This window comes from Canis lupus, chromosome 20 (genome assembly GCF_048164855.1).
Source record: "Canis lupus baileyi chromosome 20, mCanLup2.hap1, whole genome shotgun sequence".
NCBI classification, from domain to species: Eukaryota; Metazoa; Chordata; class Mammalia; order Carnivora; family Canidae; genus Canis; species Canis lupus.
The window spans coordinates 35,387,345-35,413,238 of record NC_132857.1 but is presented as its reverse complement, the minus strand read 5'-3'; the positions used below and the strand labels follow the sequence as shown (position 1 = coordinate 35,413,238).

Here is a 25,894-nt window from a genome sequence, read left to right as displayed (position 1 = left end):
AATCAGAGTGAGAGTAATATTTAGGTTTATGCGACCAGATCTTGGATCTAGTCGCAACAGTACAGCTTAGCACAAGTTTATGGAAGGGGGGGGGGGGGGGAAACCCAGGCCCCCAAAAGCCGACGTATCCGACTTGTAAAAGATGATTTGAGTAAAAAGACTATGGAACAGTAAAAGCCCGGACGTTTTTTTTATCCTGATTTTTGAACCTTAACATGCCAGAGAGAACAATTATTTTTCGTTTTTCTTTTTTTTTTTTTTTAAAGGGATGAGGAACAGACCTTAAAATAAATGGTGGTTCAGAGTCCAAAGTGTGCTTGATGGAATAGAGCTAGATATATCAGTTAGATCTTAAATTTGATGAAAATAGAAATTAAACCTATAGATTTCTTTCAAAGATTTATCATAAGCAAAAGTTTGTATAGAACTTCTTTACTGACTCATATTAAATAAGACTGCAATCTTTTGTTGACTCCACAATTTTTTGTCAGAATAAACTTATGCTCCAGTTACCACAAAAGCTATTTTTATGTCTCTGTTTTTGTTGTTGTTGTTGTTGTTGTTGTTTGTTTTGTTTTAATGACACAGGTATCTTTGTTACCATTTTTCACTGAAACGTGCATGGGTGGTTTGGTTTATAAGAAAAACATGGTCTTTTAGTACATGGGTTATTTATGATTTAGCTGATGTGTTCTAAACATCTGGCAAGAGATTAAAACACACACACACACACACACACACACGGAGCCATTACTATTCTGCAGTTTTTATTAGCAGTGAATAGGTTAAAGTTTATTAAGTTAGAAAATCTCAGGTTCCTCAAAAGTACTAATTGAGAGGATATGACCTTACTGCCGGTTTCCTAACCTGCTTATAGCCTTACTGCTGTGGGTATCAAATTGTTTCAAACTTGTGGTTATTTTCTTACCTTCTAACTAAATATCTTTTAAAATGTCTCTACTAACTTGGTTACTTTAAATTGGTGACACCCAATTTCTAATTTAGACTAGGCTTAAAACCAGCATTGATTGAACACACTTGCTAAAAATACTTTCTGGGTCAGATGTACTTAGAATGCAGCCTCAGGAAAATTTCATTTGACCTGTTCTAATGTGACCAGTGTACACTTCATTATTATTGAAGGACTTTAAAAAATTATAGACTCTCACAGATTAGATTTCAGCAGTTCAGGCATAGAAGCCTAACATTTTTTAATGTATGAAGACTTTACGTAGGATAGTAATGAAGACTTCTTTTTTTTTTTAACTTTTTTCATTAAAAAAAAATTATGTGAATCCCCCGAATATTGTTAATCTCTCATTTGTATATTCAAAATATTTTAGTTTTATCTAACACAATTAATTTTAGTTGTAAAGCAACAGTATAATGTGCAGTGTTATCTCTTTAGCATTTATTTGGCTTGTTCTGGACTCTTTAAGGGGGATCATTGGTCATGTTTTTGAGTAAATTATCTTTAAGGACCAAGGTAAGAGAATGCCAGATAAATTTCAAGGAGACACTGAGAGGACCCTCTTCCCCCGCCCTTTGCGAGTTAATATGGTCAGTTTTAAGCAACAAGAAAGCTTTAAGAATTATTCCACCAAGTGAGACTTCGTGGAATGTCTAAACTTGAACGTTTAAATGTTCTTTATGTTAGTTTTTAGGAGTGTAAAAATGATGGCCTTATGAGAAATGTTAAAGTCTTTTTAACTTAATGTAGCTGAGTATGACTTTTGTTGTTTTTCTGTGTAATTGCATGTGTGTTGTGAAGTTTTTTATATCCTGTAGTCTAGATTTGTTAAACTTGTCAGTTTACTAGATTAAGCTGTGAAACTGGAGATTAGTTTAACATTCTGGAAATCCTTTTTTATAACTGTTTACCAGGAAAGTATTGTTAAGAGGAATGTGTTATTTCTTCATTTAATATTAATTAGTAGTACAAATGGTGAGAAGGAATGTAATGTAGAAGTACTGTAGTACTTTATTGCTGTGGAAGTGCAGTATCTAGGGACAGTGTAATTTATTTCTTTTCCTTTGCATGATTGGTCAGTAGAGTCATATTTAAAATAGGATGGGAAATAAGGGGGGAATTTATTACATTCTCTTCTAATTCATTAGCGGCATTTCCCCCTACCTTCATTCTTTATTTCGTTAATCTTCGGTAGCTACGCTGGAAGAAAGGTGCAAGTATTTGAAAAAATTGGTAGGAACAGATTGAAAATTAGGTACCGTGGCTTATCTTGAAGGGAAGATATTAATTGGGGTGTTCTTGTGTTTGTATCTTTTTTTTTTTTAAAGATTTTATTTATTTATTCATGAGAGACAGAGAGAAAGAGAGGCAGAGACTCAGGCAGAGGGAGAAACAGGCTCCATGCAGGGAGCCCAACGTGGGACTTGATCCCAGGTCTCCAGGATCAGGCCCTGGGCTGAAGGCGGCGCTAAACCGCTGAGCCACCCGGGCTGCCCATGTTTGTATCTTTTAATAAAGCTGTTATATAGAGGAGTAGAAAGAAAAAAGTATCCAAAATGGAAGGATTTGCTGTTATGTGCCAGACAGTGTAAAGGGTCTCCTCATGTTATCTCACATAATCATCAAGTATACTTTGTGAGGTAGGCATTATTAATCCCCTGCTTCCCCATTCCCCCAAATGGGGTAAAAGAGAAATGAAATAACTAGTCTAGGATCACACTGCTAATAAGCAGAATTAAAACTAGGTCTGTCTGACTCTGAAGCTTACTCTGTAGATTATGCTGTCCAATTAAACTTTCTACAATGATAAAAATACTGTCTCTCTGCACTGTCAGGTATGGGTAGCCATTAATCGTGTGTGGTATGGATCACCGGAATGTGACTATCATGCCCGAGGAACTGAATTTAAGATTGTATTTAATTTTAACCATTTTAAATTTAAATAGCTAGATATTCCTAGTAGCCATAATATTGGATAGCACAGCTTTAGATCTTGCTGCCTAGAAAATCTGAGTCTTAGTGTTGAATCTCTTACTAGTTTATATATGACATTTAGGCAAATTATTTAGTTCTTGAGCCTCAGTTTAATCCATTGTGAAAATGAAGAGGTTGTCACTAAAAGATTATCTCTAGCATCCCTTCCTACTCCAGAGTTCTGTGATTCTTACTAAAATGTGCAGTGGTATTTAATATTTGAAAGCATATCTGAAAGGGCCCCTCTTTCCAAAATACTCACCCCTTACGTAAACATTTTTGTTTAGTCAGTTTTTCTTTCTCAGAAGAGTTTGTATAAAGCACACATAAAGAATGATGGATTATTCCCCCTAACCTGTTGTCCCGTCCCATGTCCCCCTCCCCCCCATTATTAAACATTTTTTTAATCAAAGACAGTACTTTACCTTGGAACAAAGTTTGAATCTTTATTTATTTTTTTTTAAAGATTTATTTGTTTATTTATTCATGATAGAGAGGCAGAGACACAGGCAGAGGGAGAAGCAGGCTCCATGCCGGGACCCCGACTCGGGACTCGATCCCCAGGCTCCAGGATCTTGCTCTGGGCTAAAGGCAGGCGCCAAACCGCTGAGCCACCCAGGGATCCCCAAGTTTGAATCTTTAAAGACCATATATCAGCATGCTGCCTTCCCATTTATTTAAATTTTTTAAAAAGCATCTTAAAAATTTTTTATCTATTTATTCATGAGAGACAGAGAGAGAAAGAGAGACAGGGAGAGGGAGAAACAGGCTCCATGCAGGGAGCCTGACGTGGGACTTGATCCCAGGCTCCAGGATCAGGCCCTGGGCTGAAGGCGGCGCTAAACCGCTGAGCCACCCGGGCTGCCCTGCCTTCCCATTTAAGGATGTGTCTGTTACAGTTCCCTGTTACTTATCAAATTAATTTCAAACTTGGCCTTGAAGACTTTCCACCAATTTCATCTCACTAACCTTGTTTCTCATTCTTGCTTAAAAAGAAAATATTCTTGTTTTTTCCTCTGCCTTTGTTTTCTCAGTTTAAACATTCCTGTGTTTCCTTAAATCTTCCTCAAAATTCACCTCCCCCCCCAGAAGAATGCTGTTTAATCCATTTTATAATCATCAGTTTGTTTATTTATTTATTTATTTATTTATATAAATATTTTTTAAGATTTTGTTTATTTATAGAGACAGAGAGAGAGGCAGAGACACAGGCAGAGGGAGAAGCAGGCATCATACAGGGAGCCTGACGTGGGACTCGATCCAGGGTCTCCAAGATCATGCCTTGGGCTGCAGGCAGCGCTAAACCGCTGCGCCACCGGGGCTGCCCTAATCATCAGTTTTAAATCCTGGTAATAAGCACCCTGGGGTTAATATATGATTGTTTAAATATAGTTAGTTGAGTACATCCTTCTTAAGTTTTTGCATGTTATCTATTCTGAGTCCTTAATAAAAATGTAAAAAAAAAATTAAAATGGGAGTTCTTTTTTATAGCTGTAGGAGTTCAGTTCATTGCTCAGCAATTCTGCTTTAAAGAGTTACTAATTTATTTATTTATTTTTTAAAAAAAATTTTTTTATTTATTTATGATAGTTACAGAGAGAGAGAGAGAGGGCAGAGACACAGGCAGAGGGAGAAGCAGGCTCCATGCACCGGGAGCCCGATGTGTGATTCGATCCCGGGTCTCCGGGATAGCGCCCTGGGCCAAAGGCAGGCGCCAAACCGCTGCGCCACCCAGGGATCCCTAAAGAGTTACTAATTTAAAGAAATGCTGCCACAACGTTCACCCTTAATCACCACTCTAATAGATAATTTTTGTTTCTTTCCAGGCAGTTGTCCATATTTTTATAAATATAGTTGTATGGAAGAGATACAATTTTGAGTTTAATATATTGGAGACATCGTATAGTAGAAGCACTGTAATGCGGGAAAAAGATCATAGATTTTGGAGTCACATTGATGTAGGTTGGAATCTGGTTTCAAAAAAACTTCCAGACAAATTATATAACCTTCAAGCCTACTTCCTTGTCTATGAAATTTGAATAATAATATTGAATTGTCATGAGGATTAGGATAATACATGTAAAGCATCTAGCACTCTTTAAGTAGAAGAGATAGTCAATAAATGGTAGCTGATAGAATTTTTTCGTTTGCCCATTTTCATCATCATGAATATAATTTAAGCAATTGCTTAGCAATTTAAATGATTTATCAAGGGATCCCTGGATGGCGCAGCAGTTTGGCGCCTGCCTTTGGCCCAGGGCGCGATCCTGGAGACCCGGGATCGAATCCCACATCGGGCTCCCGGTGCATGGAGCCTGCTTCTCCCTCTGCCTGTGTCTCTGCCTCTCTCTCTCTCTCTCTCTCTCTGTGTGTGACTATCATAAAAAAAAAAAAAAAAAAAAAAAAAAAATTAAATGATTTATCAATCAGGTCGTTAGTTTACTAACTAATTTACCTTTAAACGTTGGTTGTTCCTAAAGTTTCCACCCTAATAATCTGCAGTGAATATTTCTGCGTTTAGCTTGTTTGTTTCCTCAGTTTAAAATCCTAAGAGTAGGGCAGCCTGGGTGGCTCAGAGGTTTAGAGGCTTAGCAGCTTAGCGCTGCTTTCGCCCCAGGGTGTGATCCTGGAGACCCCGGATCAAGTCCCATGTCGGGCTCCCTGCATGGAGCCTGCTTCTCTCTCTGCCTGTGTCTCTGTCTCTCTCTGTCTCTCATGAATAAATAAATAAAATCTTAAAAAAAAAAATCCTAAGAGTAGGATAATGGTCCATTGGTATGAATATTTCTATGCCATGAATATTTCTATGCCAGATTTCTCTCTTAAAGAACAATGAACAGTGGTTAAACGTCTGCCTTCAGCTCAGATTGTGATCCCGGGGTCCGGGGATTGAGTCTCTGCCCCCTCTCTGCCTCTCATGAATGAATAAATAAATAATCTTTAAAAAGGAAAAAAAACAAAACAATGAACATTCTTGTTTTGGGGAAGAAAATGGTATTTGTAAAGTTTTACCTCATGGTTTTAATTAATGTATTTGGAAAATTTGGTTTATTGGGAAATGATGTAGTGAATACTCATTTATATGTGAATTAAGCAAATATTTGAATACCTATTAATAGGGATCAGTGGTATACAGGTAAATAAATGATTGTTGTCCTTGAGCTCTAATTCTAGGATGGTAACACATGTCAAACAATTACAATTCAGAGTGACAAGTGTAATAAGATCTGGGGGAAATGAGAAGTAGCATTTGAGCAGTGTCTTGGAGGATGGGCTGGAATTGATCTGGGTAGAGAGAACAGCATGTACAAAACATCAGAAGTATGAAAGGATGCATGGTGTGTTTGGAGAATGCAAGTTGCCTTGTATATGTCAGTCTCTGTGAGATGGGTCTAATGTCTGTGTTCCTGTCGTGTATGTTGATTATGTGGGATAATTATCAGGCTCCTTAGTAGGGAGCCTGATGTGGGACTCAACCATTTCTTATTTACTGGTTGATAATGAAACCTTTTGAGGGTCCTTGTTTGGGCTATGAATGGAATTAAAGTAGGAACTTTAGAACTTCCCAACTGGTGTGCCATGAATGGCTTATCTGTGTGCCAGAGAGCAAGGTACCCATCAGCCTATTGGATCTGGGCATATTGGAACTCCCGGATGGTTTCTTTTGACCTCACATAGTCTTGGCTTATCCCAGTGTGCTAAAAAAATACTTCATTTGGTGCCAAGGTGGGAAAATGGGATAAGGACTGTTTTGGAGTTTCTTAAGTATTGGAAAGTTTATGATACCCAGTCACCCTTGGCATTCCCACATGTGATAAAAAAAATATAACCAATACCAAATCCTAAAATAAACACAAAGGTCAAATCAAAGTCCCCCTTTTAACCTACTTTTCTTCTCTCTCCCCTTCCCCCAATAGTTAACTTTATTGCTTTGTATTTTTTTTTTGGTGCTCCTACATTGCTAGTGCCCTACACAAGTGTTTAGTCTGCCTCTTGGGAAATCAGAATTTACATTGGGAAGCAATTATGGGTATTTAAATAATGGAATAAGATTACATGTGAGTTCTGAAAGGTAACTCTCGACTTGTAGATAATGATTTCATTGCAGGGATGTGAGGGTGTGCAAAGATGAAGTTAGAAATAGTGTAGAGAGACCAGTTAGGATGCTTTTGCAGTGGTCTAGGTGAGAATTTGTAGCTGGAAATGGGGAAATGAAAATAAGGATGTGGGACTTGAAATGAAAACGGATTAGGTAGTTTCAATAGAACTGAGTCCATTTGGATATAAGGAAAAGAGGAAAAGAATTGATGATACTAAGATTTTTTTCTTTGGGCAGCTGGAAAGGGAGGGCCAAATAATTTTTAATGAGTAATACAATGAGCCAGGCATTTTGCTAGGTACAAAAGTTGTCATGCGTTCATACAGAATTTTTAAAATTAAGCTATTTTGGAATAATTTCTATAAAATATTTATTTATTTATTTATTTATTTATTTATTTATTTGGGGGAGAGAGAGTTCGAGAGAGTGCACAAGCAGGGAGAGAGCAAGTCCTGCCTGGGATCTTGACTTTTGCTCATATGCAGCAAGTAAATGCATGTTGGCAGGAATATGTAGAAATGATATGCTGTTCTTAGTGTATCACTAGGACATGTACAGTGTTGTCTCACCACTGTGATGTTAACCCTAAACACATTGTTATGTTCATATCTAATAGGTTTTTTAAATGATTTTATTTATATATTCATGAGAGACAGAGGAGAGAGGCAGAGGGAGAAGCAGGCTCCCCATGGAGTAGGGAGTATCAACCAGTAAATAAGAAACCCCAGGACCCTAGGATTTTGACCTGAGCCAAAGGCAGATGCTTAGCTGCTTAGCCACCCAGGCGCCCCATATCTATATTAGGTTTTTATACTGTAAAGTCATCTTTTTTACTTTTGTAATTGATACTCGTGGGAATTGCTCCAAGGCTCCAAGTATTTTTTTCCTCGTCAGACCTCTCTATTCACCAGTCTTTGGGACCACTAATGACTTTTGCCTGAATCAGCCACTACTATGAAGGTTGATTGCCACTGATTTTCTTCTTCCCCATGCATTTGTTTACTCATACATTTATTTATATCAGTATGTACTCATGGATTTTTATTCTTATTCAGTGGGTTTGTTATCTTTAATTTTTTTTTTTTAATGTTCAAATTGACCTAGATTTGGCTAGTGTGACCCCCCCCCCCCCCCCTTTCAAGATGACTCCTGAGTCTTGCTGATAATGTCCCCATCCTTTGAGTTATTCCTTACTTTCCGGTGCAAGGTGTCCCAGACTCATTTTCTACTTTTTCAATTCCAGCTCTGGAATCATGCATTTTCCCAAGGAATTTGGATTTCTTTTAGTTGAGGTAGTATCTAGAAACCAAGACTTGGGGCAGCCCAAGTGGCTCAGTAGTTTAGCGCCGCCTTCAGTCCAGGGTGTGATCCTGGAGACCTGGGATCAAGCCTCACGTCGGGCTCCCTGCATGGAGCCTGCTTCTCCCTCTGTGTCTCTGCCTCTCTCTCCGTGTCTCTCATGAATAAATAAATAAAATCTTTTAGTAAAAACAAAACAAAACAAAACAAAAAGACTCCTCAAGTATTTAAAAATTTGTTTAAATTTTTTTAGTTGGTAATATAGCTATTTGGCTCAAATTTCAAGATAGATAAAAAGCTGTGTATTGAGTCTCAATACTGTTCTATCCTTGCCTTCTCTGCTTTCTGTAGTTAACCACTTTTATTTTTTTTCTATTATTTTACCAGTATTTTTGCAAATAGAAACAAGATATAAATAAAAATTACCATTTCTTTTTTCTATATAGACGACAGCATATTGTATTAATATTTTATTTTATTTTAAAAAAGATTTTATTTATTTATTCATGAGAGACAGAAAGAGAGAGAGAGAGAGAGAGAGAGGCAGAGACTGGCAGAGGGAGAAGCAAGCTCCACGCAGGGAGCCCGATGTGGGACTCAATCCCGGGTCTCCAGGATCACACCCCGGGCCGAAGGCGTCGCTAAACCTCTGAGCCACTGGGGCTGCCCATATTAATATTTTATATTACAGCTTATTCATTTCAAATATATGTTGGTGATCCTTTGACTTTAATATACAGGGAACTCTCCTTTTGTCTTTTTTTACATAGTGACATACATGTTCTCTTGTGTGGATATGCTATTAGGCTAATTCTAATTATTTAAACTTTTCCTACTTCAATTTTTTTAGGCCCTTTTGTGCAGTTCATGAACTTTCACCTTTTCTGTATGAATTCGTGCTCCCATTAGCATTTTGCATCAGTGAGCTGTCTTTTTTTTTTTTTTTAAAGATTTTTATTTATTCATGAGACACACACACACACACACACACACACACACACACACACAGAGGCAGAAATACAGGCAGAGGGAGAAGCAGGCTCCATGCAAGGAGCCCGATGTGGGACTCGATCCCAGGACTCCAGGATCACACCCTGGGCCGAAGGCAGGCGCTAAACCACTGAGCCACCCAGGGATCCCCCAGTGAGCTGTCTTACTCCCTGTACAAAAAGTCCTCTGATGGACAGTTGGAGAAGCCTTTCAGATTCTGTAGCCAAGCAAAAGACTTACTGTGGTAGTTTACATAACTAATGTAAGGAAAGGAGAAAGGGATGAAACTATTATTTATGGAACTCTACTGAGTGTTTTAAAATATAATATCTTACTTAATTCCCTTAGCAACCCTATAGAATAGGTAGTGTTATTCCCTTTCTATAGATGAAGAAGTTGAGGCTCAAAAAGCTGAATTGTTTAGACTTTCACAGCTAGAACATGGCAGATTTAGGTTTTGAAAGTAGGTTAATTTGAGTCCAGAATCTGTATCTTTTCTCCTCCTGTCCTATTTTCTGTCTCCTATTTTTGAATTCCTGAATTCCAGTCTTATAGCTGGAGCTTTCTCCTATCTGCCATATGCCTTTCATCAAGAACCATGAAATTAGTCATGTTTCCCTATTATGTTTTTCCTGTTTGCTGGGGTAGCACCTGCTTATCTGACCTCTACCACGAAGGCCCTGCTTTCCTGGGTTGCTGCCTATTGCCTGCTACTATAGCTGTGGATACCATTTTTTTAACTGTTTAGATTGTCTCTCATTATTGCTGAGTTTCCCTTTCTCTAATTTTTCCTGCTGCATCCCTTTTACCACTTGAGCTTCAGTTTGGCAATATGAAGCTTGGGCAAAATTTCTGAAATTTTGGGGATTGATTTTTTTAAAAAGCTCATCATATTTTGTTTGGACTTTTATTTTATTTTATTTTATTATTTTTTTGGACTTTTAAAATAAGTCTCCTTAAAGTGCATTTTGCCATTGGTTTTGCCCTTTTTAATCCTCTTCTGCACTGTAGCCAGAGTGATCTGACATTCACATCCGATCACATTACACGCTGCTCAGAATTTTTTTTTATTGCCTCTCCATCTGCCTGTAAGATAAAATCTAGACTCATGCCCCTGTCTGCCTCTCCAAGCGTCACTCCCATATTCCCCGGTATTCACAGTGCCTTGCATGTAATATGTGCCAATTAATACAGACTACTTTTTGAGGAAGTAGAATGATGAGTTTTCCAAGGAGGTGGAAATTTAGGAAATATTTTTAAAGTAATGTTGATGTTCTTTTTCTTTTTTAGTTATTTCTTAGTGCATGGAAGTAAAATATTTTTACAAAATCCAAGGATTTCCAAATTGTTTTTATTTACATTGGAATTTTAAAAATCTCTATACTTGGTTTATTTACATGTCCTACTTACTGTTTCCAGTCAAATACATACTGTGATCAGTTCCTTTGCTTTACTATAGAAACCACCAGGGAGGGATCCCTGGGTGGCGCAGCGGGTTAGCGCCTGCCTTTGGCCCAGGGCGCGATCCTGGAGACCCGGGATCGAATCCCACATCGGGCTCTCGGTGCATGGAGCCTGCTTCTCCCTCTGCCTGTGTCTCTGCCCCCCCCCCCCTCTCTGTGACTATCATAAATAAATAAAAAAAATTAAAAAAAAAAAAAAAAAAGAAACCACCAGGGAAATGGGGAATCTTCATTGGGAAGAGTTTTGTGATTTGGCAAAGTTCTTAGGTGATTGAGATATTGTGACCCACCTTGCATGTAAATTATTTAGGTCAACAATTACTTAATATGCAATTCTGGGATCCTCAAGGCTCTAAAAAACAAAACCTTTTATAACAAATTTGATAGCCAAATATGACCGAAACTGATGTGAGGCTACTGAGACTTTATTCCACTTACATCGAATATTCCTAAGGTAGTCTAAGGAAATTTTAAATAGCCTTATGGTTAATACAGGGTATTATCCTAGATCCAACCATGAATCTTACTTAATAGAATGCATTTATACAGTATCACCTCTGTATAACCCAAATATTCTGAAATTCAGAGGTGTTTTCTTTTTTTAAAATATTTATTCATGAGAGACAGAGAGGCAGAGAGAGAAGCAGGCTCCCCTTAAGAAGTCCAATGCGGACATTCTCTGGTTTCTGAGGCTTTTAATAATCTGTACTGTTTTAATTCTGGTGTAACTAGAATATTTTGATAAAAGCATAATAAGTAGTTCCAAATTCTTTCTAAAGTCAGTTTTGAATATTTAAAGAGGTAGTACCCAGTGATAATGATGACGATGGCCAACATTTATTAGGTATTTTTAAGTGTCAGGCATTGTGCTAAGGACTTCTTATGTATTACCTCATTTAATAGTATTACCTCATTATCTACAAGTCGAGCAACTCATATGAGGAAGTTGAGGCACAGAGTGGTTAGTAACCTTCCAGAGTCATAAAGGTGGTAAGGATTTGAACCTTAAAACAGTCTGATTACTGAGTCCATATTCTTAACTATTAAGAAATATTACTTTCTATGTATGCTAATAGTTTGTATTTTTATAGTTTTGGTCCCATTGCAGAACCTTCTCTTTTCTTTGAATCTGACAATAAAATTAGCATAAGACTGACAGTTATTTTCAACAGACGTAAGGACTCATGAGAACGTATGAGAGGTCATAAGATGATATTACGAACAGATACAAAGCCATGGCTTTCCCACTATTTAGACTTTACTCCACATTACATCATTCTTTTAATAGCTCTGTTTTATTCTACAGTTGATCCTTGAACATGGGGATTAGGAAGTACTGACCCCGCACAGTCAAAAATCTTTGTGTAGGGTGCCTAGATGTCTCAGTTAAGTGTCTGCCATCAGCTCAGGTAATGATCCCAGGGTCCTGAGATGGAGCCCTGTTTTGGCCTTTCTGCTCAGTAGGGAGCCTGCTTCTCCCTCTGCCCTTCCTCCCTGCTCATGCTCGCATTCTCTCTCAAGTAAATAAATAAATAAAATCTTAAAAAGAAGTAAAAGGGGCACCTGAGTGGCTCAGTGGTTGAGGGTCTGCCTTCAGCTCAGGTCGTGATCCTGGGGTCTTGGGATCTAGTTCTGCGTCAGGCTCACTACAGGGTGCTTGCTTCTCCATCTGCCTATGTCGCTGCCTCTCTGTGCCTCTCATGAATAAATCTTTAAAAAAAAAAAAAAGCCAAAAACTAAAAAAAAAAAAAAAAAAAAAATCCATGTATAACTTTGACTCCCTAAGAACTTAACTGCTAATAGCCTACTGTTGACCAGAGCTCTTACCCATAGTTACTTAACACATATTTTGTATGTTCTGTCTTATATACTGTATTCCTACAATAAAGTAAGCTAGAGAAAAGATGTTATTAATAAAATCATAAGGAAGAGAAAATATATTTATAACACTGTACTGTATTTATTGAAAAAAATCTGCACGTGAGTGAACCCACACAGCCCAACCTGTGTTAAGAGTCAGCTGTATTCTCTTTTGTTGAGAAAAATACTGCTTTTGACTCTCTAAGTTGACTTCATAGCCAGTGAATCTCCACAAACAGTTTGAAACATTTCATTAAACGTTTAGGTGCTATAAGCTCTGTAGTTTGTATTCAGTTACAAATAAAACTCTGCTTATATGAAATAGTTGCTTTCTAAATGTAGAGTAAAAATTCTAGAGGCTAGCATTGTTTTTTTTTTCCCATCTAAAAAATGCTCTACACTAAACCTCTAACTAATAAAGTAATTTTTGTTGAAGGAAAAAGGAGCACCAAAACCTAAAAGATGATACTTTGTATGCTACATGACTGGCCCTTTTTGGACAAGAAAAAAAAAAAGAATATTTTCACTATGAAAGATTAACTTTATTCTTGATGTGTCAAAGGTAGGGGACTAAAGAATAGATACTTAGAAAGTGAAGAGGGAGAGAGGGAAAGACTGGTGGCTGCCCAAGTTGTTTCTAGTGCTTAGTTAGGTCATGAGCTATAGGCAGGAGAGAGTAGTTTTTTGACTCACTAGAACTGTTTATTTTACTATATTATTTTCTAGATTGTTTAAAGTCTCTTTCCCCAACTAGACTGTTAGCTTACTGAGGGAGGAGGTCTAGGTAAATACATATTTATATCTCTAGCATCTAGTACTGTGTCTAGCAACTAGGAGCTGTTGACATATTTACATGAATAAACAGGTGTATTGAAGGCACAGGATTAGGGACCTCTTTGTGGGCCTAAGTGGGTCTAGGTCTCTCTCTCTCACACACACACACACACACATGCACACGGAATCAAATCAAACGGAACTTTATTATTATTATTTTTTAAGATTTTATTTATTTATGAGAGAGAGAGAGAGAGAGTCAGACACAGGCAGAGGGAGAAAAGCAGGCTCCACGCAGGGAGCCCGACACGGGACTCTTCTATCCCAGGTCTCCAGGATCAGGCCCCAGGCTGAAGGCAGCGCCAAACAGCTGAGCCACCAGGGCTGCCGTCAAATGGAACTTTAAATGCTGTGATATATAAATAGGAAATAATGAGATTGAAAGATTAAATAGCAAAAAAAAGGGAAGGCCTCATAAATTTGCTACAAGAAATGGTTCAAATTATTTTGTGTTGTTTATAGCTTAGAATAAATTTCAAAAAAAAAGAATAAATTTCAAATTTCTTTGGCACGGTAATTGAGCTTTTTTTTAAAAATATTTTATTCATTCATTCATGAGAGACAGAGAGAGAGAGGCAGAGACACAGCAGAGGGAGAAGCAGGGTCCATTCAGGGAGCCTGATGTGTGACCCGATCCTGGGATTCCGGGATCACACCCTGGGCCAAAGGCAGCCACTCAACTGCTGAGCCACCCAGGCGACCCATAATTTAGCATTTTTTTTTAAAGATTTTATTTATTTTTATTCATAGAGATGCAAAGAGAGAGAGAGGCAGAGACACAGGCAGAGGGAGAAGCAGGTTCCATGCAGAGAGCATGACCTGGGACTAGATCCATGGTCTCCAGGATCATGCCCTGGGCTGCAGGTGGCGCTAAACCGCTGGGCCACCGGGGCTGCTCTAATTTAGCATTTTTAATGGGTCTGTAACAATTGAATAGAGGACATTTGGAAAATGCTGCCTGTCCATTAGTAAATCAATGTGTAGGCCCAGTGCCATGCATTCATGTCTAAAGTGATTGATTTATATGTGATTATCTGGGATACATTTTTGTTGTTGTATATACTATTTCTTAAATAAGAATCTTCTTGCATAAATTATTGTATAATTACTATGTAAATATTGTTTGGTGTGTTAAATATAAAGAGCTAAATTTTAGAGCAAAACTCTTGCTACATTTGATTTTCTTTTCCTTCTGTGGGGTATCAATTTTATAGTTCATGGTTTCATACCTCTGTCCAAAGTGAATCTGGCCCATTCAGTTTTATATTACCTAGTTCAGTTCAAAAGGGTTGAGGGAGTCTTTGAATGTAGTATTGTATCAGCAAGCCAAGTTACTCAGTCCAGTATCTTATACTATCATCATTGTAATTTACAGTTACATCCAAAGTATTATATAACAATTTAAGATTGTAGCAAAGCAGATGGTTCATTTGAGGACATTCCATTTAAAATTATAACTGTATGGGATCCCTGGGTGGCGCAGCGGTTTGGCGCCTGCCTTTGGCCCAGGGCGCGATTCTGGAGACTCAGGATCGAATCCCACGTCGGGCTCCCAGTGCATGGAGCCTGCTTCTCCCTCTGCCTGTGTCTCTGCCTCTCTCTCTCTCTCTCTCTCTCTGTGTGACTATCATAAATAAATAAAAATAAAAATAAATAAATAAAATAAAATCATAACTGTAAGAGATTGTCACCTATCCAGAAAACTTTTTGTGAGTAGTTAATTGCTTGATACTTTTGTATAACAGAGATTTTATTGTATATGCTTTTATTAAGTATAAAACAGCATTTGAAAGGAATATTTTTCTTCTTTCTCAAGATTTTATGAAAAATTTTCAAACTCATGGAAAAGTAGCAAGAATGATATATTGAGGGACACCTGGGTGGCTCAGTGGTTGGGTGTTTGCCTTCAGCTCAGGGCATGATCCAGGGTCCAGGGATTGAATCCCATGTTGGGCCTCTCTCTCTGTGTCTCTCATGAATTTAAAAAAAAAAAAAAAAAAAAAAAAGTATATAGAAACCTATGTAGCCTTCACATAGATTCACATGTTGCTAACCTTTTGCTACTTTGCTTTCTCTGTGTATATACTTTTAATACCTGTAAACTATTTGAATATTGCAATCATCATGATCATACACTTTACCCTAAATGATTTAGCATGCAGACATGCATCTTATGGAAAAAACACCCCACATTCTCCTATATAATCACATGATCACACTCAGGAAATTTAGCTTTGACACAGTATGGTAATCTGAAATACAGTCTATATTCAGATTTCTGCATTTATCCAGAGAAATGCTTTCTACTTTTTTCCTTCCTGATCCATGATTGGATTAAGGATGGCACATTCCATTTGGTTGTCCTGTCTCTTAATCTAGAGTGCTTGCCCAGCCTTCCACATCTCCTTTCTTACTCTCCTCACATTTTTGAAGAATCCGGGCTAGTTGTTTTGTAGAATGTCTCTCAATTTGGCTTTGTCTGATTGTTTTAATATTTTTTCATAATTAGGTTGGGGTTAAACATTTTTGGCAGGAATATTATATAGCTGTTGTGTTTTCAGTGTATAATGTCATGGTGCTTATGACAGTTTCGGTGATGTTAAATATCATTTGGTTAAGGTGGGGTTTGACGAATTTCTCCACTATAGAGATACTTTCCCCCTTTTGTAATTAATAAGTAATCTATGGGATGATACTTTGAAATTATGTGTATATATTGTTCCCCCAACAAACGGTTACTCATTGATTTTAGAATTCATTGATGATTTTTGCCTGAATCAGTTATAATAGTTGTAAAATGGCACTTTTCTGTTTATCTTATTACATTTGTCATTTGATGTTATTCTATAAAGTAATTTCTCTTCCTCACTTAAGAAATTAGTATCAGGTTAAACCTGTGGATTCTTGTTTTATTCTGAGCACTATCTAGTTATTATTTATTTTGAAACTTAAATGGTCTCAGTTGGCTGGTGGGAGTACCTTTAAACTGCCTGTTATACCTTTTGACTTGTTCTCATCAGATTTTGAGGACTTTTTTTTTTAAGGTTTTATTTATTTACTTGAGAGCAGGAGCGAGCATGAGCAGGGGGTAGGGTAGAGAGAGAGGGAGAAGCAGACTTCTCGCTGAGCAGAAAGCCCGATATGGAACTTCATTCATCCCAGGACCCTGGGATCATGACTTAAGCCAAAGGCAGACATTGCACCCTGAGTTTTTACTAACTCACACAGGATATTTAGTCTGACCTTGAATTTTTCTTGTCCCAGCTCTGGAGTCAATTATTTTTCCCAAGGAGTCTTGAAAATTTCCTTTTAGTGTGAGAAGTATAAAGGCATGACATAGCTTCATTGTTACTGAAGTATTTTTGCTTCCAGATTCTAATAGTGGACAGAGATAGCAAATATGTATATATTTAAAATGAAATACTATTGATACCTCTAATTCTATTCTAATACTAGAATCTTCTCCCATACCATATCTGACATCCTGCCTCCTATAGTGGAACCCCTGGCTCCCAATAACATTAATATATTTATCATTTGCTCAGTAATATTATACATACCAAATAGTTTCAGAATGCTGCAACAAGGTCACTTGTGGACAGCAAACTTACTAAGTAAAATTCAAGGTTATTTTTTACTTTTCTTTTGATTTGTTCTCAGATTAAATGCTGTTGTAGGTATATCATCATGAGCAGGTATTAGCAAATTGTAGTCTGCTGGTCAAATCTAACCTGGCACTGTTTTGTATAACCCGTGAACCAAGGCCATTTTTAAATAGTTGGGAAAAAATTAAAAGAATAACATTTTGTAACATTATTAAGTTTTGAAAATTATATGAAATTTGAACTTCCAGTATCCATAGTTTTATTGGAACACAGCCTCACTTGTTTATTTTTATTTTTTAAAAATATTTTATTTATTTATTCATGAGAGGCGGGGGGGGGGGGGTGGGGCAGAGGGAGAAGCAGGCTCCATGCAGGGAGCCCGATGTGGGACTCTATCCCAGGTCTCCAGGATCACGCCCTGGGCTGAAGGCGGTGCTAAACCGCTGAGCCACTCAGGCTGCCCTCACTTGTTTATGGCTGCTTTCATGCTACAAGATAAGAGTTGAATAATTGTGACTGAGATTGTATGGCCTGTTAGGCCAAAAATGTTTTCTGTCTGGTTCTTTTTAGAAAAAATTTGTCAACGCTAGTCAAGAATATTGTGTTCAGTAGTTACTAGAATCTTTTTAACCCTCTGTGTTATCTACTTGATTTACAGTTCATTTGTTAATTCCATTTTAAGGTAAAAGGCAATTTTTAAAAATGATTGAATTTTAGAACTAGAAAGGAACTTAGAGATCATTTAGTTCTGCAACGCCCGATAGGTCAGCCTAGCTAAATATTACCATTCAAATTTAACTTCATTAAAAAAATTGTTAGTCATGTGAGCCACATTTCAAGTGCTCAGTTCTATGTAGTGTGGCTGTTATGTAGGACAGTGCAGATTGTAGATCACACAAGGTTTTTTTTTTTAATCATTTTACAGATGAAGAAATTGAAGCTCAGAAAGATGTAGTGATTCTTCGAAGGTACATCAGAGCTAGAAAGTAACAGAATCAGAATGTTAAAGTTTACAGTGAAACAGTGGTTTATCAGGTTTACTAGTGTAACAGCAGTTGATAGAAAAGAATGAGACCTTTGCCTTAGGCTGTGAAACCTTTTCTTGCTAAATTCCATATGAGTGCAGCATAGTAACAGAAATATTTGTTTTGAGAGCTTAATAATTGGCTGAATGAGTGTTTGATTTTTGCTGCTTTGCCCATTCATTTGCACTCATTTCCATTCATTTTTTGCAGTAAGATTCCATTTGAATATTGATTTATAAAATTTACTTGGGAAGCTGTTGGGAGAGGTTAGAATAGTCTATGCTAAACAAAATAAAGCAATAAAATTCTACTGATTTTCAGTCCACTTGTAATTCAAGATATAAAATCAACATGCAGGGCAGCCTGGGTGGCTCAGTGGTTGAACATCTGTCTGCCTTTGACCCAGGGCCTGATCCTGGAGTCCCGGGATCGAGTCCCGCGTCGGGCTCCCTGCATGGAGCCCGCTTCTATCTCTGCCTCTCTGTGCCTCTCATGAATAAATAAAATCTTAAAAAAAAAAAAAGAAACTAACATGCAACAATTAGTCGCATTTCTTTACACCAACAATAAAATATTTGAAGAAGAAATATAGAAAACATTCCTATTTACAATAGCATCATAAACCTAGGAATAAATAAAATGTTTAGGAATAAGTTTAATCAAGGAGGTGTAGGATCTGTCCCTTGAAAACTTGAAGGCATTGATGAAAGAAATGAAAAAGAACACAAATAAATGGAAAAATATTTTGTATTCATGAATCAGAAGAATTAATATTATTAAAATATCCATACTGCTAACACCATCTATAGATTGAGTACAATCACTATCAAAATTCCAATATCAAAAAAACAAAATTCCAATATCATTTTTCACAGAAATAGCAAAAAATAATCTTGAAATTTTTATGGAATCGTAAAAGACCCTAAATAGTCAAAACAGTCTTGAGAAAAGAACAACAAGTTGGAGATGTTATATTCCTGATTTCAAACTATACTGCAAAGCTATAGTGATCAAGACAGTATAGTACTGGCATATAAACAAATACATAGGCCAATAGAATAGAATCGAGAGTCCAGAAATGAACCCCTGCATATATAGTCAACTAATATTTGACAGGTGAGTCAAGAATACCCAGTGGAGGAAGGATAGTTTTTTTTCAATAAATGGTGTTGGAAACCTGGATATTCACATGCAAAAGAATGAACTTGAACCCTGTTTTATACCACCCACAAAAATTAACTTTAAATGGAGCAAAGACTTTTTTTTTTTTTTTTTAAGATTTTATTTATTCATGAGAGACAGAGAGAGAGAGAGAGAGAGAGAGGCAGAGACACAGGTAGAGGTAGAAGCAGGCTCCATGCACGGAGCCCGATGTGGGACTCGATCCTGCCCTGGGCTGAGGACGGCGCTAAACCGCTGAGCCACCCAGGCTGCCCAAATGGAGTAAAGACTTAATTGTAAGCACTGAAGCCATAAGTTCTAAAAGAAAACATAGGGAAAAGCCTTTGATGTTTGTCTTGGCAAAAACTTTTGACACCAAAAGTTCAAGCAGTGAAAGCAAAAATAAACAAAAGGGACTACATCAGATTAAAAAGCTTCTACCCCACAAAAGAAACAACAGAATGAAGAGTTAATCTACAGCATGGGAAAAAATACTTACAAACGATCAGATAAGGGGTTAATATTCAAAATATATAAAAAAATCAGTAGCAAAAAACTTTCCAATTTAAAAATGGAGAGAGGATCCGGATAGACATTTTTCCCAAGAAGACACACAAATGAGGAACAGGTATATAGAAAGATGCTCAACATCACCAGTCATCAGGGAAATAAAAATCAAAGCCACAATGAGGTATACTGCACGTGTTAGAATAGTTGTTTCCAAAAAGAGAAGAGATTAAGTATTGACAGGAATGTGGAGAAATGGGAACCCTAGTGCACTGTTGGTGGGAATGTACATTGACAGAACCATTATGGAAAGTAGAATAGAGGTTTTGAAAAACCTCTATTCTATACACACACACACACACACACACACGCACAGAAATATTATTCAACTATCAGAAGAAAGTAATCTGCTCTTTGTGATAACATGTATGGACCTTGGGCGCCTGGGTGGCTCATTGGTTAAGTGTCTGCCTTTGGCTCATGTAATGATCCCAGAATCCTGGGATCAAGCCCCGAGTTTGGGGGGCGAGGTCCCTGTTCACTGGGGTGTCTGATTCTCCCTCTTCTGCCCCTTCTCCTGCTTGTGCTCTTTCTTGCAAATAAAATAAATCTTACCTATCTATATATATATATATAAAAGAATGGATGGGCCTGAGGGCATTATATGTTAAGGGAAATAAATGAGACAAGAAAAACATGTAACTTTATGATTCTGTATATGTGCAGAATCTTTAAAAAGCCAGTGTCATAGAAACAAAGTAGGGGGATCCCTGGGTGGCTCAGTGGTTTGGCGCCTGCCTTTGGCCCAGGGTGCGATCCTGGAGTCCCAGGATCAAGTCCCACATTGGGCTCCCAGCATGGAGCCTGCTTCTCCCTCTGCCTGTGTCTCTGTCTCTCTCTCTATCATAAATAAATAAATAAATAAATAAATAAATAAATAAATAAATTTAAAAAAAAGAAAAACAAAGTAGAGTTGTGGTTGCTAGGAGCTGGGGTGGGTGGGGGAAATGGGGAGAGGTTGGTCAAAGAGTATAAACTTATAAACAGTTATAGAATGAATAAATTTGGGTGTGGTGATTCATAGTTAATAGTACTGTATTATATACTTGAAAGTTGCTAAGAGAGTAGATCTTAAATGTGCATACCACACACAAAAAATTATAATTATGTGAAGTGATGCATGTATTAACTAACTTTATCATGGTAATCATTTTAAAATATTCAAGATTTTTTATTACTATTACCAATAGTAATACTACTAGAAGTAGTATCATTTGACATTTATGTAGCAATTTAAAAATTATAAATTATTTTTCAAGTAATTTCTACTGTCTTAGCTAATATTTAAGCTCTAATCCCTCAGTTCTTAGCATAGTACCTGGAACATAGTGGATGCTTAGTAAATATTTGAACAAATGGATCTTGGAGGTAGAATAGAATGATTGTAGTTGCTTGCATCTGGCACAGTGGGTCTTATGCTTTCCAGTGTAGCATTGAGGTTGTATAATTTTGATAAGCCTGTTTCTTCATCTGTAGAAATAAAGTTATTATCTCTTTTTTTAAAGGTTTTTATTTGAGAGAGAATGTGATCAGGAGCGGGGGTGGGGGTGGGGGGGTGAGGAGCCGAGGGGAGAAGCAGACTCCTGGTTGAGCAGGGACCCTGGGATCATGACCTGAGAAGAAGGCAGAGACACTCACCTGACTGAGCCACTCAGGCACTCAGTATCTCTTTATGTACCATATAAAAATAGGTTGAGAGCATTGGGTATGAGCTCCTATAATGGGGTATGTTTTCTGCACGTCTAGTTATAAAGCCCTTGTACATGATGTTAAGTAGAGAAAATTACTGGTGTTGAAAATGAATACTAGAAATTTTAGATACTAAAGTTTTTAAAAATAGCATATTGCTAGGGGCAGTACAATATTAGATTAACTGAATTTTTAAAATACTTTATGCAACATAAATTTATATTTGGAATGAATCTGATATATTATTTTTTAAAAAAAGATTTTATTTATTTATTCATGAGAGAGAGAGAGAGAATGGCAGAGACAGAGAAGCAGGCTCCATGTAGGGAGCCTGATGCGGGACTTGATCCTGGGACTCGATCCCTGGACTCCATCCCTGGACTCCAGGATCATGCCCTGGGTAGAAGGCAGGCGTAGACCGCTGAGCCACCCGGGTGTCCCGAATCTGATATATTAAATACAATATAGGTTTAGTTTGGCTTGTTTTAATTTTCACCCTTTTGCTATTGTACTGCTTTTATTTATATGAACTCATAAGAAAACTTAGGATCTCCTTTTTTCCTCAAATCAACTTGCTGGGACTTGTTTTACTCTTCACTTTCCTTCTCAAAGTTTGCCAGGGCTCTTAAAAGTAAATACATATTCTTTTTTTTTTTTTTTTTTTTTTTAATGTGGAGTAAAAATGCCAATTGAATGTATTTACTTAGAGTAAGAAAAGAGATCACAGATGGTGAAAAGCTGACATAACACAAATTTCACAAAATTCAAGAATTCACTAATCAGTGGCCTGTCACAACTCTAAAGTAACATTTGTTGACTACAGAAACTTAAGTTTGTAAAACATTATTTTTAATTGTGTAAAATATGCATCACAAAATATGCCATCTTAAGTGGTATTAACTATATGATATTGTTGTGGAACCATCACTCTCATCCATCCCCAGAATGCTTTTTATCTTTCAGAACTGAAATGCTGTACACATTAAACAACTCCGCATTCTCTCCTACTGTCCCTTGGCAACTACCTTTCTATTTTCTGTCTATGAATTTGACTATTATAGGTATCTTATTAAGTGGAATCAACCAGTATTTGCTATTTTGTGACTGGCTTATTTCACTTAGCATGAATTCTTGAAGGTGCATCCACAGAGTAGCATGTGTCAGAATTTCCTTCCTTTTTAAGGCTAAATAATATTCCATTGTATAGCTCTATCATGTTTGTTTACCCATTCATCCACTGATGGACACTAGGCTTGCTTCCTTCTACCTTTTGACTGCGAATAAAGCTGCTATGAATTTGGGGCATAAATATTTCTCCAGGAACTCACTTTCAGTTCTTTTGGTTATATAACCAGAAGTGGAATCATCAGGTCATGTGATAATTCTATTTTTAATGTTTGGAGGAACCAAGTGCTGTTTTCCATAGCAGCACACCATTTTACTCTTCACCAATCCTACATTGTTTTGATAACTAGCTTTGTAGTAAGTTTTGAATTGAGGAAATGTGACACCTCCAAGTTTGTTTCTGTCAAGGCTTTTAGAATCTCCCCATCCTTGTTATTTTCTGGGTTTTTAAATTTGTTTTTGACAGAAGCATCCTAATGGATGTGATATGGTATCTCATTATAAATTTAATATGCAGTTCCCTAATCAGTGATATTGAGCAACTTTTCACATGTTGATTGGCCCAGTTTCTTATCTTTGCATATGGATATCTATTTTTCCCATTACCATTTATTGGAAAGACTGTCCTTTCCACATTGAATGTGTTGGCACCCTTATAGAATATCATTTGAACATGTATGTAAGTGTTTATTTTGGAGCTCTCCATTCTATTCCGTTGTCCTTTATGCCTACTACATTGTTTGGTTACTGTAGCTTTGTATTAAGTTTTGAATTGAGGAAATGTGACAGCTCCAGTTTTGTTCTTCTTTCCAAGTTTTGTTTTGGCTATTCAGAACCCTTTGAGATTCCATATGGATTTTAGGATGAGTTTTTCTATTTCTGTAAAAACTGCCAATGGGATTTTAATAATTTTATGTTAAATCTGTAGATTGCTTTGGGTAGTTTCAACATTTTAGTGATATTGTTTGCAGTCCACAAATAGAAGATTTCCTCTGTATCTTCTTTAGTTTTTTTGCCTCAGTATTTTGTCATCTTCAGTATACAAGTCTTTTGCCTCCTTAGTCTTAATTTATTTCTAAGTATTTTATTAATTTTGATGTTATTGTATGAAGATTTGTTTTCTTCATTTCCTTTTTTGGATCACTCATTGTTAAGGAAGAGAAACTCAACTGATTTTTGCAGGGTTAGTTTGTATCCTGCAACTTTGCTAAATTTGTGTATTAGTTTCAACCAGTCTTGTATTACTACAGTTACACAAGTTCTGTTTACTGTTTTTCTGATATATCTTTTTTACATAGTTATATGTTTTTTACATCTTTTTTTTTTTTAAGATTTTATTTATTTATTCATGAGAGAGAGAGACAGACAGGCAGAGGGAGAAGCAGGCTCCATGCAGGGAGCCCAATGTGGGGACTCAATCCCGGGTCCCCAGGATCACACCTTGGGCCGAAGGCAGGCGCTAAACCACTGAGCCACCCAGGGATCCCTATTTTTTACATCTTTGAATCTGAACTGTGTCTTTTGTAGAGAGCATATAATTGGAGCAGGGCTTAACAAAAGATCTATTGTATGAATCTTTGCCTTTTGATTTGAATGTTTATTTCATTTATATTTAATGTTATTGATAAGGTAGTGCTATTTTACTAGTTTTTAAAAATCTTTTGTCTCTTTCACCCTTTATTTCTTATTAATGCCTTTTAAGTAGATATTTTCTAACCCATCATTTTAATTTTGTTGTATATTTTACTGATTATTTGGGGATTTACTTATAACTGTTGGGGATAATAGCAGCTTAATTTCAATAGTATAGGAATTTTGCTTGTATATAGCTCACCTTCCCTTCCTTTTTTATAGTATTGTCATACAGATTATATCTTTATAAAGTATAATTCCATCAACACACTTAAAGTATAATTCCATCAACACACTTATTGCTTTATGCAATTGTCTTTTAAATCCAGAGGAAAAAAGTTATAAATACAAAATACACTTATAATGTTTATGTTTATTTTATTTATTTTTTTTAAAAGATTTTATTTATTTATTCACGAGAGAAACACACACACACACACAGAGGCAGAGACACAGGCAGAAGGAGAAGCAGGCTCCACGCAGGGAGCCCGTTGTGGGAGAAGCAGGCTCCACGCAGGGAGCGTGATGTGGGATTCGATCCCGGGTCTCCAGTATCATACCTCGGGCCGAAGGCAGCACTAAACCCCTGAGCCACCCAGGCTGCCCATAATGTTTATGTTTAGCCACGTAGTTACCCTGATGGCTTTAATTTCTTACTGTGGATTTTAGTTACTCTCCAAGTGTTTTTTTTTTTTTTTATTAATTTATTTATGAGAGACACAGAGAGAAGGCAGAAACATAGGTAGAAAGAGAAGCAGGCTTCTCGCAGGGAGCCTGATGTGGGACTCGATTCCAGAACTCCAGGATCACGCCCTGAGCTGAAGGCAGATGCTCAACTGCTGAGCCACCCAGGCGTCCCTCTAAATGTTCTTTCATTTCATCTTTTAGTGTTTTTGTCTAGGGCAGATATGCAAGTAACAAATTATTTTAGTTTCTATTTCTTTGGAAGTATCTTAAAAATCTTAATTTTTGAGGTGTTGTTTTGCTGGATATTGAATTCTTGTTGATAGTCTTTTTCTATTAGTACTTTTTTTTTTAATTTATTTTTTATTGGTGTTCAGTTTACCAACATACAGAATAACCCCCAGTGCCCGTCACCCATTCACTCCCACCCCCTGCCCTCCTCCCCTTCTACCACCCCTAGTTCGTTTCCCAGAGTTAGCAGTCTTTACGTTCTGTCTCCCTTTCTGATATTTCCCACACATTTCTTCTCCCTTCCCTTATATTCCCTTTCACTATTATTTATATTCCCCAAATGAATGAGAACATATAATGTTTGTCCTTCTCCGACTGACTTACTTCACTCAGCTCTATTAGTACTTTGAATGTGTCATTTACTGCCCTCTGACCTACATGTTTCCTGATTAGATATTGTCTGTTAATGTGATCACTTGTAGGTGATAAGTCACTTTTCCTTTGCTACTTTCACGATTTTCTTTTTCTTTGTGCTTTAATAGTTTGAGTTGATGGGTCTAGGATCTAGGTTGAGTTTATCTTTTTTGTTTTGGAATTCATTTAGTTTTTTGGTGTGTACTTTAATTTTTAAACAGATTTAGGAATTTATCTGCCATTATTTCTTCAAATATTTCTGCCTCTTTTTA

At 36.9% G+C, this 25,894-nt stretch overlaps 1 protein-coding gene across 12 annotated transcripts in view; it reads left to right on the top strand.

Moving 5' to 3' along the window:
* Positions 1–25,894, top strand: part of PTPN4 (protein tyrosine phosphatase non-receptor type 4) — a 207,937-nt gene that overhangs the window by 893 nt on the left and 181,150 nt on the right. The window lies entirely within an intron of this gene.